Genomic DNA, 19,350 nt, shown 5'->3' with positions numbered 1-19,350 from the left:
GGGTCATTGCTAGAAATGGTTCAGTTCTAGATAATTGTTAAGGTAGTAAATTTTCTGTTATCAGTATCATGTGGCACTGGGACAAGTATGAAAAAGAGTTGTGGAATATTCTTTTTCCAAATATTTCAAAGAATTGCATAACTTCCTCTGTTTGGGGACTACTAGGTGTAGCCTTGCTTAAAGATAGACGATTACCTCTTAAGAATGCTGCCTAACCCCATAATTATGTGATTCTGAAATAGAATGTCATCTAGCACCTTAGTTTTGGTATTTGCTATTTTAATCTATGTGTAATTTGGTTTAAAGTTCACTGCTTTCGGGACTTCCCAGGTGGTGCAGTGGTTAAGAATCCGGCTGCCAATGCAGGGGACACGGGTTCCATCCCTGGTCCAGGAGGATCCCACATGCCACGGAGCAACTAAGCCCGTGCGCCACAACTACTGAGCCTGCGCCCTAGAGCCCGCGAGCCACAACTACTGAGCCCGTGAGCCACAAATTCTGAAGCCTGCATGCCTAGAGCCCATGCTCTGCAACAAGAGAGGCCACCGCAGTGAGAAGCCCACACATCACAACGAAGAGTAGCCCCCGCTCGCCACAACTAGAGAAAGCCCGCGCGCAGCAACAAAGACCCAACACAGCCAAAAATAAATAAATAGATAGATAGATAAATAATAAAAAGAACAAATTTTCACTGCTATCTTTACTGGTTTAGCTCTATAATATCACACAATTTTTTACAATAGGTGGGATATTCTATTAAGACAATTTTTTTTTAATTTTTAATTTTATTTATTTATTTATGGCTGTGTTGGGTCTTTGTTTCTGTGCGAGGGCTTTCTCTAATTGTGGCAAGTGGGGGCCACTCTTCATCGCGGTGCACGGGCCTCTCACTATTGCGGCCTCTCTTGTTGGCGGAGCACAGGCTCCAGACGCGCAGGCTCAGTAATTGTGGCTCACGGGCCTATTTGCTCCGCGGCATGTGGGATCTTCCCAGACCAGGGCTCGAACCCGTGTCCCCTGCGTTGGCAGGCAGATTCTCAACCACTGCGCCACCAGGGAAGCCCTATTAAGACAATTTTGAATCAGATTCTGACTCTGCTTCTGTCTCTGCTGCTGGCTCAAATACATTACCTAATATCACTGAATTTCACATTCTCTACTTCTCAAACAGAGATTACAATAGATATTTCTGAAAGATTTTGTGAAAATAATTGGTTCTACAAAAATAGTTTAAATGCTCTAAGTAGAAAGAACTTAAATACTGCTATAAAAGCTCACTTTTATTTGGCATGTTTTTTCAAGGTACATTTTTTCAAACAAGAATTACCTAGCCAGCCCCTTAAGGTTGTCAGCTCTAAAAGTTTGTATATTTTTACTTTTCCCTATATAATGTATTTGTAAATCATAAACCTGGAAGAAACCTGAGAGCTTATCTAGCTCAAGTGAAGTGGAGTGAAATGACTTCAACTAAAACCATCCAGGTAGTGGCAGAACCAGGTACAAAACTCAGGTCTCTATATTCCATTTAAATGCTATTTTCATGACTCCATGGTATCCATTCATTCACTGCCTTTTATTCACTAACTGAATAAATATCTTTTGAGTGCTACTGTGTGCCAGGGTTTGTCCTAGGGCATGACGATACACTATTAATGAGAAAATCATCCTTGCTCTCCAGGAAATTGGTAGGGGAGGGGTGTGGAGATAATAGACAAATAAACAGGCAGTTCTTTGATAAAAGTATGCACAGAATACTTTGGGAATACATAAGAGGGGACTCTAACCAATTCTCGGGTGGGCAAGAAAAGCTTCCAAGAGGAGGAGACATGAATTCTAAAGGACAAATAGAAACTAGCCAGGCAGAGAAACTAGTGAGGGTGGGGAATGGGCATTCCAGGCAGAGTAAACAGCATGTACAGGTGCACTGAGGTATGAGAGCTTGGCTTATTCTGTGAAGCTGCAAATGGGTCTATGTGATTTGACCTTGGCACACAAGGCAGGGAATGATAAGAGGTAAGACTGGAGAGATAAAGCAGAGGCCAGATTATGTAGTGTTTGGTGTGCCAGGCTAAGGAATATAAAGTACACCCTGAAAGAGATGGCATAGGAAGTAGAAAATGGCAGGAAACAATCTGACCAAATTTAAATTCTATCACAATGATTACTCCAACTTTAGTGAAGAAAACAGATTAAAGAGAAGTTGAAAGTGGGGACAGGTAGACAAATCAAAACGTTGTTGTACTAATCCAAGTGTTTCACTCTATAGATCTGGTAACCGTAACAGAAACCCAAATTACAGGGGTTTGCACAAGATAAAAGTTTTTTCCTCACTTAGTCATGGGATAAGCAACCCAGGGCTGGTAGAACAGTTCCAGGACATGGACTGTCAGCTGTTGTCCTCATTTGCATGTTCCAAGATGTTACCACTACCACATAACACCTTACAGCCTGAGATATAGTAAAATGGAGAAGAGGATATGTTTTCCTTTAAGTTTATGACCTGGAAGTTCCACATCACTTCAGCTCATATCCCATTAGCCAGAATTTAAACACATGACCATTGCCTATCTGCAAGGATAGCTAGGAAATATAGTTTTTATTCTGTGAGGCCATGTGCGCAGTTAAAAAACAAGGGTTTATTATCATAAACAAAGGGGAGAATGAATTTCCTGGGGGACAATTAGCAGCTTTCTGTCATACAATGTAAGAAAAAAAAGGACCTGATCCCCAAAGCCCTCTATAGATTCAGTTCAATCCCCATCAAAATACCAATGGCATTCTTCACAGAAATAGAAAAAACAATCCTAAAATTTGTATGGAACCATAAAAGACAGCAAATAACCAAAGCAATCATTAGAAGAAAAACAAACAAACAAACAAACCCAGAACTATCACACTTCCTGATTCAAACTGTACTACAAAGCTACAGTAATAAAACTGTATGGCACTGATACAAAAATAGACATCTAGACCAATGGAAAAGAATCGAGACCCCAGAATTCAACCTTTGTTTATATGGTCAACTAATACTCTACAAAGATCTAAGAGCACCCAATGAGAAAAGAATAGTCTCTTCAATAAATTGTTTTGGGAAAACTAGACAAACACATGCAAAGCAATGAAATTGGACCCTTATCCTACACCATTCACAAAAATTAACTTGAAATGGATCAAAGTCTTAAACATAAGACCTGATACTGTAAAGATCCTAGAAGAAAACATAGAGAAGTTCCTTGATATAGATCTTGGAAATGATTCTTTTGCATATGATACCAAAAGCACAAACAACAAAAGCAAAAATCAACAAATTGGGAGTACATCAAACGTAAAAGCTTTTGGGCTTCCCTGGTGGCACAGTGGTTAAGAATCTGCCTGCCAAGGCAAGGGACACAGGTTCGAGCCCTGGTCTGGGAAGATCCCACATGCCGTGGAGCAACTAAGCCCGTGCGCCACAACTACTGAGCCTGTGTGCCTAGAGAACGTACTCCACAACAAGAGAAAGCATTGCAATGAGAAGCCTGTGCACCGCAACGGAAGAGTAGCCCCCACTCACCACAACTAGAGAAAGCCCACGCACAGCAACGAAGACCCAACGCAGCCATAAATAAATAAATAAATAAATAAATAAAAACATAAAAGCTTTTGCATAGCAAAAGAAACAATTCACAAGATTAAAAGGCAATCTACAGCCTTTTTCCAGCAAGCTACAGGCTGTCTGCCTCTCAGGAGTGGGTCCCAGGACAGCTCTTGAACTGGGGGAACATGCATCAGGCTTTTTCACAAATCAGACTCTGCCGCATGGATGAAAGGCTCTTGGTGCTCCAGCCAGGCATCAGGGCTGTGCCTCTGAGGTGGGAGAGCCAACTTCAGGACACTGGTCCACAAGAGACCTCCCAGCTCCATGTAATACCAGACTGCGAAAATCTCTCAGAGATCTCCATCTCAGCATCAAGACCCAGATTCACTCAATGACCAGCAAGCTACAGTGCTGGACACCCTAAGCCAAACAACTGGCAAGACAGGAACACAGCCCCATCCATTAGCAGAGAGTCTGCCTAAAATCATAATAAGGCCACAGACACCCCAAAACACACCACCAGACGTGGACGTGCCCACCAGAAAGACAAGATCCAGCCTCATCCACCAGAACACAGGCACTAGTCCCCTCCACCAGGAAGCCTACACAACCCACTGAACCAACCTTAGCCACTGGGGACAGATACCAAAAACAACAGGAACTACAAACCTGCAGCCTGTGAAAAGGAGACCCCAAAGACAGTAAGTTAAGCAAAATGAGAAGACAGAAAAACACACAGCAGATGAAGAAGCAGGGTCAAAACACACCAGACCTAACAAATGAAGAGGAAATAGGTAGTCTACCTGAAAAAGAATTCAGAATACTGATAGTAAAGATGATCCAAAATCTTGGAAATACAATAGACAAAATACAAGAAACATTTAACAAGGATGTAGAAGAACTAAAGAGGAACCAAGCAACAATGAAAAGCACAATAAATGAAATTAAAAATACTCTAGAAGGGATCAATAGCAGAATAACTGAGGCAGAAGAACCGGTAAGTGACCTGGAAGATAAAATAGTGGAAATAACTACTGCAGAGCAGAATAAAGAAAAAAGAATGAAAAGAACTGAGGACAGTCTCAGAGACCTCTGGGGCAACATTAATTGCACCAACATTAGAATTATAGGGGTCCCAGAAGAAGAAGAGAAAAAGAAAGGGACTGAGAAAATATTTGAACAGATTATAGTTGAAAACTTCCCTAATATGGGAAAGGAAATAGTTAATCAAGTCCTGGAAGCACAGAGAGTCCCATACAGGATAAATCCAAGGAGAAACACGCCAAGACACATATTAATCAAACTATCAAAAATTAAATAGAAAGAAAACATATTAAAAGCAGCAAGGGAAAAACAACAAATAACACACAAGGGAATCCCCATAAGGTTAACAGTTGATCTTTCAGCAGAAACTCTGCAAGCCGCAAGGGAGTGGCAGGATATACTTAAAGTGATGAAGGAGAAAAACCTACAACCAAGGTTACTCCACGCAGCAAGGATCTCATTCAGATTTGATGGAGAAATTAAAACCTTTACAGACAAGCAAAAGCTGAGAGAGTTCAGCACCACCAAATCAGCTTTACAACAAATGCTAAAGGAACTTCTCTAGGCAAGAAACACAAGAGAAGGAAAACACCTACAATAACAAACCCAAAACATTTAAGAAAATGGGAATAGGAACATACATATCGATAATTACCTTAAATGTAAATGGATTAAATGCTCCCACCAAAAGACACAGACTGGCTGAATGGATACAAAAACAAGACCCGTATATATGTTGTCTACAAGAGACTCACTTCAGACCTAGGGACACATACAGACTGAAAGTGAGGGGATGGAAAAAGATATTCCATGCAAATGGAAATCAAAAGAAAGCTGGAGTAGCAATTCTCATATCAGACGAAATAGACTTTAAAATAAAGACTGTTACAAGAGACAAAGAAGGACACTATATAACGATCAAGGGATCGATCCAAGAAGAAGGTATAACAATTGTAAATATTTATGCACCCAACATAGGAGCACCTCAATACATAAGGCAAATACTAACAGCCATAAAAGGGGAAATCGACAGTAACACAATCATAGTAGGGGAATTTAACATCCCACTTTCACCAATGGACAGATCATCCAAAATGAAAATAAATAAGGAAACACAAGCTTTAAATGATACATTAAACAAGATGGACTTAATTGATAATTATAGGACATTCCACCCAAAAACAACAGATTACACATTTTTCTCAAGTGCTCATGGAACATTCTCCAGGATAGATCATATCTTGGGTCACAAATCAAGCCTTGGTAAATTTAAGAAAATTGAAATCATATCAAGTATCTTTTCCGACCACAACACTATGAAACTAGATATCAATTACAGGAAAAGATCTTTAAAATTACAAACACATGGAGGCTACACAATACACTATTTAATAACGAAGTGATCACTGAAGAAATCAAAGAGGAAATCAAAAAATACCTAGAAACAAATGACAATGGAGACACGACGACCCAAAACCTATGGGACACAGCAAAAGCAGTTCTAAGAGGGAAGTTTATAGCAATACAAGCCTACATCAAGAAACAGGAAACATCTCAAATAAACAACCTAACCTTGCACCTAAAGCAATTAGAGAAAGAAGAACAAAAAAATCCCAAAGCTAGCAGAAGGAAAGAAATCATAAAGATCAGATCAGAAATAAATGAAAAAGAAATGAAGGAGACAATAGCAAAGATGAATAAAACTAAAAGTCGGTTCTTTGAGGAGATAAACAAAATTGACAAACCATTAGCCAGACTCATCAAGAGAAAAAGGGAGAAGACTCAAATCAATAGAATTAGAAATGAAAAAGAAGAAGTAACCACTGACACTGCAGAAATACAAACGATCATGAGAGATTACTACAAGCAACTCTATGCCAATAAAATGGACAACCTGGAAGAAATGGACAAATTCTTAGAAATGCACAACCTGCCGAGACTGAACCAGGAAGAAATAGAAAATATGAACAGACCAATCACAAGCACTGAAATTGAAACTGTGATTAAAAATCTTCCAAGAAACAAAAGCCCAGGACCAGATGGCTTCACAGGTGAATTCTATCAAACATTTAGAGAAGAGCTAACACCTATCCTTCTCAAACTCTTCCAAAATATTGCAGAGGGAGGAACACTCCCCAACTCATTCTACGAGGCCACCATCACCCTGATACCAAAACCAGATAAAGATGTCACAAAGAAAGAAAACTACAGGCCAATATCACTGATGAACATAGATGCAAAAATCCTCAACAAAATACTAGCAAACAGAATCCAACAGCACATTAAAAGGATCATACACCATGATCAAGTGGGGTTTATCCCAGGAATGCAAAGAGTCTTCAATATATGCAAATCAATCAACGTGATACATCATATTAACAAATTGAAGGAGAAAAGCCATATGATCATCTCAATAGATTCAGAGAAAGCTTTCGACCAAATTCAGCACCCATTTATGATAAAAGCCCTGCAGAAAGTAGGCATAGAGGGAACTTTCCTCAACATAATAAAGGCCATATATGACAAACCCACAGCCAACATTGTCCTCAATGGTGAAAAACTGAAAGCATTTCCACTAAGATCAGGAACAAGACAAGGTTGCCCACTCTCACCACTATTATTCAACATAGTTTTGGAAGTGTTAGCCACAGCAATCAGAGAAAAAAAAAGAAATAAAAGGAATCCAAATCCGAAAAGAAGAAGTAAAGCTGTCACTGTTTGCAGATGACATGATACTATACATAGAGAATCCTAAAGATGCTGCCAGAAAACTACTAGAGCTAATCAATGAATTTGGTAAAGTAGCAGGATACAAAATTAATGCACAGAAATCTCTTGCATTCCTATACACTAATGATGAAAAATCTGAAAGTGAAATTAAGAAAACACTCCCGTTTACCATTGCAACAAAAAGAATAAAATATCTAGGAATAAACCTACCTAAGGAGACAAAAGACCTGTATGCAGAAAATTATAAGACACTGATGAAAGAAATTAAAGATGATACAAATAGATGGAGAGATATACCATGTTCTTGGATTGGAAGAATCAACATTGTGAAAATGACTCTACTACCCAAAGCAATCTACAGATTCAATGCAATCCCTATCAAACTACCACTGGCATTTTTCACAGAACTAGAACAAAAATTTTCACAATTTGTATGGAAACACAAAAGACCCTGAATAGCCAAAGCAATCTTGAGAACGAAAAATGGAGCTGGAGGAATCAGGTTCTCTGACTTCAGACTATACTACAAAGCTACAGTAATCAAGACAGTTTGGTACTGGCACAAAAACAGAAACATAGATCAATGGAACAGGATAGAAAGCCCAGAGATAAACCCACGCACATATGGTCACCTTATCTTTGATAAAGGAGGCAAGCACATACAGTGGAGAAAAGACAGCCTCTTCAATAAGTGGTGCTGGGAAAACTGGACAGGTACATGTAAAAGTATGAAATTAGAACACTCCCTAACACCATACACAAAAATAAACTCAAAATGGATTAAAGACCTAAATGTAAGGCCAGATACTTTCAAACTCTTAGAGGAAAACATAGGCAGAACTCTATGACATAAATCACAGCAAGATCCTTTTTGACCCAACTCCTAGAGAAATGGAAATAAAAACACAAATAAACAAATGGGACCTAATGAAACTTAAAAGCTTTTGCACAGCAAAGGAAACCATAAACAAGACCAAAAGACAACCCTCAGAATGGGAGAAAATATTTGCAAATGAAACAACTGACAAAGGATTAATCTCCAAGATTTACAAGCAGCTTATGCAGCTCAATAACAAAAAAACAAACAACCCAATCCAAAAATGGGCAGAAGACTTAAAGAGACATTTCTCCAAAGAAGATATGCAGATTGCCAACAGACACATGAAAGGATGCTCAACATCATTAATCATTAGAGAAATGCAAATCAAAACTACAATGAGATATCATCTCACACTGGTCAGAATGGCCATCATCAAAAAATCTACAAACAATAAATGCTGGAGAGGGTGTGGAGAAAAGGGAACACTCCTGCACTGTTGGTGGGAATGTAAATTGATACAGCCACTATGGAGAACAGTATGGAGGTTCCCTAAAAAACTAAAAATAGAACTACCATACGACCCAGCAATCCCACTACTGGGCATATACCCTGAGAAAACCATAATTCAAAAAGAGTCATGTACCAAAATTTTCATAGCAGCTCTATTTACAATAGCCAGGACATGGAAACAACCTAAGTGTCCATCATCAGATGAATGGATAAAGAAGATGTGGCACATATATACAATGGAATATTACTCAGCCATAAAAAGAAACGAAATTGAGTTATTTGTAGTGAGGTGGATGGAGTTAGAGTCTGTCATACAGAGTGAAGTAAGTAAGAAAGAAAAAAACAAATACAGTATGCTAACACATATATATGGAATCTAAGGGAAAAAAAAAAAAGGTCATGAAGAACCTAGTGGCAAGACGGGAATAAAGACACAGACCTACTAGAGAATGGACTTGAGGATATGGGGAGGGGGAGGGGTGAGATGTGACAGGATGAGAGAGTGTCATGGACATATATACACTACCAAATGTAAAATAGATAGCTAGTGGGAAGCAGCCGCATAACACAGGGAGATCAGCTCGGTGCTTTGTGACCACCTAGAGGGGTGGGATAGGGAGGGTGGGAGGGAGGGAGACGCAAGAGGGAAGAGATATGGGAACATATGTATATGTGTAACTGATTCACTTTGTTGTAAAGTAGAAACTAACGCACCATTGTAAAGCAATTATACTCCAATAAAGATATTAAAAAAAAAACTGGAAAAAAAAAGGCAATCTACAGAATGGGAGAAAAATTTTACAAACCATATATCAGATAGGAAGTTAATGTCCAAAATATATAAAGAACTAATACAACTCAATAATAAAAAGACAATCTGATTTAAACATGTGTGGAAAAACTAACTAGATATTTTTTCCAAAGAAGTCATCCAATGGCCAACAGATACATGAAAATCTGCTCAACATCACTAATCATCAGGGAGGTGCAAATTAAAACCACAGTTAGATATTACCTCACACCAATTTGAATGGTTATCAAAAAGGCAAGAGATAACAAGTGCTGGAGAGGATGTGGAAAAAAGGGAAATTTTGTGCATGGTTGGTGGGAATGTAAAGTGGTGCAGCCACTGTGGGGAAAATTGTGGAGATTCCTCAAAAAATTAAAAATATAGCTACCATATGATTCAGCAATTCCACTTCTGGGTATTTATCTGAAGAAAACCAAAACACCAACTCGAAAAGATATACATACTCTCATGTTCATTGCAGTAATATTTACCATAGTCAAGATATTGAAACAACCTAAATGTCCATTGGTAGATGAATGGATAAATAAAATGCCATACATACTTACAATGGCATATTATTCAACCATGAGAAAGGAGAACATCCTACGATTTCCAACAACAGGAATGAAACTTGAGCACATTCTCCTAAGTGAGATAAATCAGAGAAAGACAAGTACTCTATGATATCACTTATATGTGGAATTATAAAAAGCCAAACTTGTAGAAAATGGTGGCTACCAGGGGTTAGAGAGTAGGGAGACAGGACAGATGTTGTTTAAGGGTACCTACTTACAATGAGTAGTACATAAGTCCTAGAGTTATAATGCCAGTGCAGTGAATACAGACAGCAATATTATAATCATCAAACTTGCTCAGATACTAGAACTTAATTTTTCCAACTACTAAAAAGAAAGGATAATTATGTAATGTGATAGAGGTGCTAATTATCACTACAATAGCAATCATATTACAATATGTAAGTGTATCAAATTAACTTGTTGTACACCTTAAATTCACACAATGTGATATGTTGAATATATTTCAGTTAAAAAAGAAAAAAATAAAAAAGAACCTGAACCTAAGGTAGTGGCAGTGAAAATGAAGGGAAGTGGACCAGTTTGAGAGGTAATTAGGAGAAGAGTTGACTCAGCTGTAGATTGACTGTGGAAGGTGAGGGACAGGATGGTGCCAGAGATGACTTGTGAACCTGACTTGCAAACCTGGGTGGATGATGGTGAATAGCAGTTACTGAGTAACAGCATATAAGAAAAAGAAATTTAGGGAGGAAGTAAAGAATTCAGTTTTGCACAAATGGAGTTTGAAGTGTTTACAGGACATTTAGGCAAAAATATCCAGTGGCCAGTTTTGGAACCCAAAGCATCTATGTGGAAATTTGGTGTATGAAAGCAGATGTTATTTGAGATATGAGAGCAGGAACCAAATTTTTAAAGAGAAAAGTAAAGAAGGGATACTAGAGAGCAGATAGGAAGAAAGGACAATGGACGTAAGAGGAGAATGAAGAGATGTGGTGTCTTAAAAGCCAAAGAAGGAGAGCTTTTCAAGAAGGAACAATAAAAATTATTCATACTCAACCATAAAAAAGGATGAAAATTTGCCATTTGCAGCAACATGGATGGACCAACCAAGAGGGTATTATGCTTGGTGAAATAAGTCAAAGACAAGGACTGTATTTTTCACTTACATGTGAGATCTAAAAATAAGACAAATGGATAAATATAGCAAAACAGAAAAAGACTCACAGATATAAAGAACAAACTAGTGGTTATCAGTGGGGAGAGGGAAGCGGGGAGGGACAAGATAGGGGTAGGAGATTAACAGGTACAAACTACTATGTATAAAGTAAATAGCTACATGGATGTAATGTACAATTAATATAATATTGTAAGTCAACTATACTTCAATAAAAAAGTAATAAAATTAAAAAGTAAAAGTTATTCAGGAGCATTATGGGAGAATTCCCAAGGAAAATGATGAGCAAATCTCCAGCTTTCCAATAAGAAGATTGGAGATTTCCAATAAGATGGTTGAGCCATTACTTACTTGAGTCAGGGAACCTAAATGAAAGCAATAATGGCACCAATTTTATAGATTTTGGGGAGGATAAAATTAAATAATTCAGGGACTTGGCACATAGTAAGTGCTCAATAAGTATTAGCTATCTTTGCTGTTGTTTTTATAATTATTAGGAGTATTATTTTGAAATCCATTTAATAGCTATCAGTTCTCTACCTCCTATTCCCTATCCCTTCATCCTCCTACCCCCTCTTCATTTCTCACCTGTCCTTACCACAAGGAATAATGCCTAGTGTGTTAAGAGCACTGTGGAAATCCTAAACTCTATTCCCAACCCTTTTGGTATGTCAAGTCAGTGGATCTGGCTATCAAACAAATTCACACATAATAAAATCAACTACTACATATAAAGATTGACTGAGCAGATTCCAGCCATTTTAAAAGCTTTTCTTTGCTGTACCCTGGTTCTTTCTGCAGTTAGACATAGCCTTATGGTGTGTCTCCTTACATATTTTAAAAGACATCACATTTACTAGAGGACTTTATAGCACAGTAGTTAAGAACATGGGTAATCACTGAGACATTCTTATGTTATCATCTTGGATTTTTCTTAAAAAATTCACTAAAGTTCAGTTTCTTTATTTGTAAAATTGGAATTATAATAACACAAGAGGTAGTAACATCATAGCGTTTTATGAGTGCATTCCTGTGCTTTTCCATTTTGGAATTCATTGTTCCATTTGAGATGATTCAAACCTCTGAAGAAAAAAAAATCCCAAATTCTCTTGAGGTAGAACAAATATAAAGAATAACAATTCTTGGGACTTCCCTGGTGGTCCAGTTGTTAAGAATCCGCCTTCTAGTGCAGGGGAGGTGGGTTCGATCCCTAGTTGGGGAACAAGATCCCACATGCCGCGGGGCAACTAAGCCCGCGTGCTGCAACTACTGAGCCCGCGCACTCTGGAGCCCTCGTGCCACAACTAGAGAGAAGCCTGCGCGCCACGACGAAGAGTCCGCGCACCGCAACTAAAGATCCCACATGCCGCAATGAAGATCCCGCATGCCACAACTAAGACCCGACACAGCCAAATACACAAATAAATAAATATTAAAAAAAAATTTCCCCTCCCCAAATGTAGACATAGCTCTAGTATTCCATAAATAATATTATCTTTTATTGTGCAGATGATGCAACTAACCTTCTGTGTTTTTCCTGTATCTGGAAGAGGATGGATAGGAGTCAGGGTGGGGGGGTTTGTGAAATCTTACCTTCGAAGGGATCAGTACCTGAGTTTTTCCCTTATTAAAAATAATGAATTTGTACTGGTACAATCTCTCCCTTAGAACTTTTATGATAAAGAACAGACATTCAAATGCCCACTACATGCCAGTATGTCTCTCTAGTAAATAGGCTGAGTAAGAGAGAAGGTCACCATAGGTAGGGATGGGTAAAACTGAAAACTGAAAATAAATAGGAGTTAGCCAGATGAGGCAGGATGCTGCGGCCAACAGAGAGGAAAGCAGAGTGAGCAGGAGCTAGAGATATCTTCCTGATGCATTGTTTTAACCTGCACTGTCCAGTTTTGTAGCCGCCAGCCCCTATGGCTATTGAGCATGTGAAATACAGCTAGTCTAAATTGAGATGTGCTATAAATGTAAAAATCACACTGCATTTCAAAGATTTAGTACGAATAAAAGAATTTAAAATTTCTCGTTAATAATTTTTTATATTGATTACTTTTTAGAATGATATGTTGGATATTTTGGACTAAATAAAATATATTAGGAAAATTAATTTCAGCTGTTTCTTTTTCCTTGTTTATGTAGTTAGTAGAATATTTAAAATTGCATATGTGGTTCACATTTGTGGTTTTCACTGTATTTATACTGAACAGCACTGGTTTGAGCACTTGGGTCCAGCCATGCCTAAAATTACATTAACTCTGGATTAACATAAGCCAGTAAATTCATATTTTTGCTTAAGCCATTTTGAGTTGAGTTTCTGACCCTTGCCACTAAAATATTTCTAATTAGTATATTAGCTAAAAAGAATTAGTTCAGCAAATACGTTGTTTCCCATACTAGGAAACTGGAGAAGATGCTAGAGACATAGCAGTCTAAAAACTTGATTCCCTGGGAACCAATAATAGAGCGTTTTGTTCAGGCAATATTGCTTAAGAGTAGGGAAAAAAAATCCCTTAATTTTATTATGCCAGTGTCAGAAATCAATCTAGTTATTAAAGTATCACTGGTTGTCTGGGTTGACCAGATACAGGTTTTTAGTCATTTATTTGATGCATTTGATGTATTCTTATGGCTTCCCCTGTGGGTGAGCACTCCAGTCCAAAGAACTCTATCTCTGACAGTGGTTAAAAACCCGCCTGCCAATGCAGCGGACACGAGATCGAACCCTGGTCCGGGAAGATCCCACATGCTGCGGAGCAACTAAGACTGTGCGCCTAGAGCCCGTGCTCCGCAACAAGAGAAGCCACCGCAATGAGAAGCCCGCGCACCACAACGAAGAGTAACCCCCAGTAGCCGCAACTAGAGGAAGCCCGCACGCAGCAATGAAGACCCAATGCAGCCAAAAATAAATAAATTTATTTAAAAAAAAAAAAGTAGTAAAAAAGAAGTAATCTCTGAGAATGTACTTAAAAAAAAACTTCTAGGACAGCAAAGAAAATGTAAAAAGAGTATCCTCTTAAGAAACAGCATAATCTAAATTAAATCAATTTACATTATTTTCCAGTAGAGTTTTAGGTCACAAATTCATATAGAAGTTTTTCATTTATTTGAGCTAAACATGAAAATCTCTAAACCCAATGAACCTTGCAAAGCATGCATCAGAAATATAATAGAAACATACCTGGGTTCTTTTCATAAATCTGTCATCCAGCCACAAAACACTCCACACCTTTGTCAACGATGAATTGAAATCAGCAGAGATGGGTTAGGATGGCAAAACTGTGTTCAGGAAGATGCCTATGAGGGGAAAAAAACTAGATATGTTATGTTGACTCACAGACAATTCCATATATGGAACATTAACTTTAAGAATGAGGGAAGGGACTTCACTGGTGGCGCAGTGATTAAGAATCCACCTGCCAATGCAGGGGACACGGGTTTGATCCCTGGTCCGGGAAGATCCCACATGCCATGGGGCAACTAAGCCCGTGCACCACAACTACTGAGCCTGTGCTCTAGAGCCTGTGAGCCACAACTACTGAGCCTGAGAGCCACAACTACTGAAGCTCATGTGCCTAGAGCCCATGATCCACAGCAAGAGAAGCCACTGCAATGAGAAGCCTGCACAGCACAACTAGAGAAAGCCCACGTGCAGCAATGAAGACCCAACACAGCCAAAAAATAAATAAAAAATAAAAGAAATTAAAAAAAAAAAAAAGAATGAGGGGACACAAAGTCTACAAAAGTAAGATGCCTGATTTGTTCTTTCCCAACACACTTCCCATCATGCCTGACTTCAAAGAAGACCTTAGGACTAGCAAAGTTTTCTCTATGATAATCAAAGGAAATTAACAAACTGAAAATAAACACTTTCACTCCAATTGTGCTCATTATCGCCCCGAATTCTTTTTCTTTTTTTAAGCTTATACTAATTTTTTTTATCTTTATTGGAGTATAATTGCTTTACAATGGTGTGTTAGTTTCTGCTTTATAACAAAGTGAATCACTTATATATATACATATGTTCCCATATCTCTTCCCTCTTGCGTCTCCTTCCCTCCCACCCTCCCTATCCCACCCCTCTAGGTGGTCACAAAGCACCGAGCTGATCTCCCTGTGCTATGCTCGCCCCTGAATTCTAAGGAATTTATTGAGTGACCAAATCATTTTAAAACATGCAGTGTTTTACATGAGAAATGTATTTTAATTATGTATTCAAATGCATATTAATGTATTCAAAAGTATTTTAGCTAAGTGATAAAAAAATTTCAATTAAAAGTTAAAATTTTAAAAAATTAAGTTTAGTATTATCTCTTTAAAGAGACTTGTTTTCATGAAAGCAGAAATGCTTTTTTTAACTCTCCCAGTGCTGGGTACCCCGAATCACTACTACTGTTGCTGCTGCTGCTGTTACCAGTTACCATTTATTAAATGCCAGGCATTGTGCTTGGTACTTTACATAAGCTATCTTTTTTTCCTGTTTTGGCCGTGCCACGAGGCTTGCAGGATCTCAGTTTCCCAACCAGAGGTTGAACCCAGGCCAAGGCAGTGAAAGCCCGGAATCCTAACCACTAGGCTACCAGGGAATTCCCTTCATAAGTTAACTTTCATCTTTGCAACAATACTAGACATATTATCCCCAGGGCACCAAAGAAGAAATGAGATTCTCTGAGGCTAGGTGGCTTAACCAAGACCCCACAGCCAGGACTCAAAACCCAGGTCTGATGTCAGACCTTGGGCTCATTCCACTAAGTTTTAAGTTTTTCTTTACTTAGTTGTTGGGACAATCTTTACTTAATTTAAAGGGCCAGTAACTAGCCCTTTTTCCTCACCTGATTTCTGAATCAATGGGAAAGCAAGTCATGAGTACTTCAAGTGGGAGCCAAAAGAAATCACCGTTGTACAGATAAAGGTTAGGTTAGAGGGCTGATGTCTGAGCAAGTGGGCTTCCTAATACTGAGTCCAGAATTATTCAGACATACGTCCCCAGTTGCAGGCAGTGCTGGAGCTGGGCAGACCCCTCAGCTACCCCCAGCATGGGCGGCACCTGTACGCAGAGGGGCAGAGAGATAAACACATGCTCTCTCTCTTTAACTGTATCCCAAGAGGAAGAAGCTAAGCTGTTCATGCCCAACTTCTCTTTTCAAATATCACCCCCCAGGGTGGAGTGAGTGCTGGGCTGGCAGAAGATCACAAGCTCTACTAATTTACACACTAATGGGCTCCTGTCAAATGGAAAAACATCAGAAGCAGGGAAATGTATCTTCAGTAACACTAATAGCATACTCACAGGTTAAACACATCTATTTGTCTATCTAGAAGAGCCCAATTGATTGATTTATAGCTCTTTCTAATATTCTTGATAAAAATTTATTTTTTCCATTGCCCTGCCTATACTCAGAGCTTTAATAGTATCATCACTTTATCATTACAAAGCGATTATCCTAAGCACCTACCTGCGTGTAACCTTGGGATAGATACTTTAATCTGCCATTTTACCACTGCTATGATTTCAACAGAGGACATTTATTTTAATAGATTATGAAACATGAGAGTATAGATGAGCTCAATGCTAATAAAAGCTCCCAAAGGCCTTTATCTATCTTATTCAGCACTGCTCCCAAGTTTAGTGCCTGGCACATAAGGGGTCTCAATAAATATTCGTTGGATATATATGAACATATTTTCCAAAAATCCCACGTTTATTTAGATGGTCCGTATATAAGTTAGCATTTATAGGAGAGCCTTAATATTGGCAAAGAAATATGTTCTGGAAGACTTTTCAAATGGGAAAATTCTCAGTACTGTATGAATGTCTTAGAGAGAGAGGAAAGCCAAGAAGAGGCAGTTAAAAGAAAAAATATGGGGCTTCCCTGGTGGCGCTGTGGTTGAGAATCTGCCTACCAATGCAGGGGACACGGGTTCGAGCCCTGGTCTGGGAAGGTCCCACATGCCGCGGAGCGACTAGGCCCATGAGCCACAGTTGCTGAGCCTGCACGTCTGGAGCCTGTGCTCCGCAACAAGAGAGGCCGCGACAGTGAGAGGCCCGCGCACCGCGATGAAGAGTGGCCCCCGCTTGCCCCAACTAGAGAAAGCCCTCGCACAGAAACGAAGACCCAACACAGCCATAAAAAAAAAAAAAAAAAAAAAAAAAAGAATGCAACACAATTCTTTAAAAAAAAAAAAAAAAAAAAGATGCCCCGGAGGTGGACGTCAGGGCGCTGAGGTCAGCTGACTAAACGGCCGCCTCTACAGCCGGCGCAGCCCCTGAGACTCGGCCGGACCGCTGTCGCCGCCGCCATGGCTCAGTACAAGGGTGCCGCGAGCGAGGCGGGCCGCGCCATGCACCTGATGAAGAAGCGGGAGAAGCAGCGCGAGCAGATGGAGCAGATGAAGCAGAGGATCGCGGAGGAGAACATAATGAAATCCAACATTGACAAGAAGTTCTCTGTGCACTACGATGCCGTGGAGGCGGAGCTCAAGTCCAGCACCGTGGGTCTTGTGACGCTGAACGACATGAAGGCGAAGCAGGAGGCCCTGGTGAAGGAGCGGGAGAAGCAGCTGGCGAAGAAGGAGCAGTCGAAGGAGCTGCAGCTGAAGCTGGAGAAGCTGCGCGAGAAGGAGCGCAAGAAGGAGGCCAAGCGGAAAATCTCCAGCCTGTCCTTCACCCTGGAGGAAGAAGACGAGGCAGGCGAGGAGGAGGAGGAGGCGACCATAGACGAGGAGGAGCTGGAGAGGGAAGAGATCACCGCAAAGAAGAGGAAACTGGGGAAGAACCCAGATGTGGACACGAGCTTCTTGCCTGACCGAGACCGGGAGGAGGAGGAGAATCGGCTCCGGGAGGAGCTACGGCAGGAGTGGGAAGCCAAGCAGGAGAAGATCAAGAGCGAGGAGATCGAGATCACCTTCAGTTACTTGGGATGGCTCTGGGCACCGGCGCACAGTCAAGATGAAAAAGGGCAACACGATGCAGCAGTTCCTGCAGAAGGCCCTCGAGATCCTGCGCAAAGACTTCAGCGAGCTCAGGTCGGCAGGGGTGGAGCAGCTCATGTACATCAAGGAGGACCTAATCATACCCCACCACCACAGCTTCTATGACTTCATCGTCACCAAGGCGCGAGGGAAGAGCGGGCCCCTCTTCAATTTCGACGTTCACGATGATGTGCGGCTGCTCAGCGACGCCACCGTGGAGAAGGATGAGTCGCACGCGGGCAAGGTGGTGCTGCGGAGCTGGTACGAGAAGAACAAGCACATCTTCCCCGCCAGCCGCTGGGAGCCCTACGACCCTGAGAAGAAGTGGGACAAGTACACGATCCGGTGATGTGGCAGCAGCGCGGCCCCAGCTCCTCCGGCTCCCTGCGGCCCCCTCCCTACGTCCCCAGGATTCCGGGCGCCCGGCTCCCCGCTCCCTAGACGTGACGGGGCCTGCTCAGCCCCTGCCCCTGGCGCTGTTGTTTACCGCCTTTTTCTTTTACGACAAAGAGATACGCGCGTCAGAGCTGGAGCACCTGTTGTGCGTTTTATTTTAAAGATTTTTTTGTTGTTGAGGTAAAATTCACATAACATAAAATTCACTGTTGTGACCATTTGAAAGCGTACCATCCAGGGGTACTTAGTACGTTCATAATGTGAATCACCCCGAAAGGAGACCCCACGTCCATTAGCAGCCGCCCCCCAGCCCCTCGCACCCCCTAGTTTACTTTCTGTCTGTATGGATTTGCCTATTCTGGAAGTTTCACATAAGTGGAACTATACAATATCTCTGCTCTCTGTGTCTTGCAAAAAAAAAAAAAAGAAAAAATATGCTGCTCCTTTTTCAAATGGATATTTGCACATACAGTATTCTTCTCTCCCCAGCATTTTCTCCTCTCCACACACTGTGTTTCCCCACTACCTCCTTCTTTCGTTTCTTTGTACTCTTCTTCTACTGCTGCTTCTCCTCCCTCCTATCCTTCTCTCCCTCTTCTACTTCACAGAAAGAGGGAGAGGTTTTATGCAGGAAAGACCTATATCAATTTAGAGAGCCTGATCTGCATTAGGGGAGTCAGGGGGTTCTCGGGACTGGGGAGCTTGAGCAAATTGGAGAAGACTAAAGTCTGCAGCTTTCTAAACCAATCATGATATCAGTATTTCTCAGCACACACCTTGCTCACTATAGCT

General features: G+C 40.4%; 1 pseudogene across 1 annotated transcript; it reads left to right on the top strand.

Moving 5' to 3' along the window:
- Positions 1-16,993: 16,993 nt before the first annotated feature.
- On the top strand, positions 16,994-18,956 carry LOC309656829 (protein FAM50A pseudogene; annotated as a pseudogene). The gene has a single exon. The product of its transcript is annotated as a protein FAM50A pseudogene (transcript).
- The last annotated feature ends 394 nt before the right edge of the window (positions 18,957-19,350 follow it).

This window comes from Balaenoptera physalus (assembly GCF_965194825.1).
Source record: "Balaenoptera physalus genome assembly, chromosome: 1".
Taxonomy (NCBI): domain Eukaryota; kingdom Metazoa; phylum Chordata; class Mammalia; order Artiodactyla; family Balaenopteridae; genus Balaenoptera; species Balaenoptera physalus.
The sequence above is the reverse complement of the archived record's forward strand: the minus strand, read 5'-3'. Positions and strand labels throughout refer to the sequence as shown.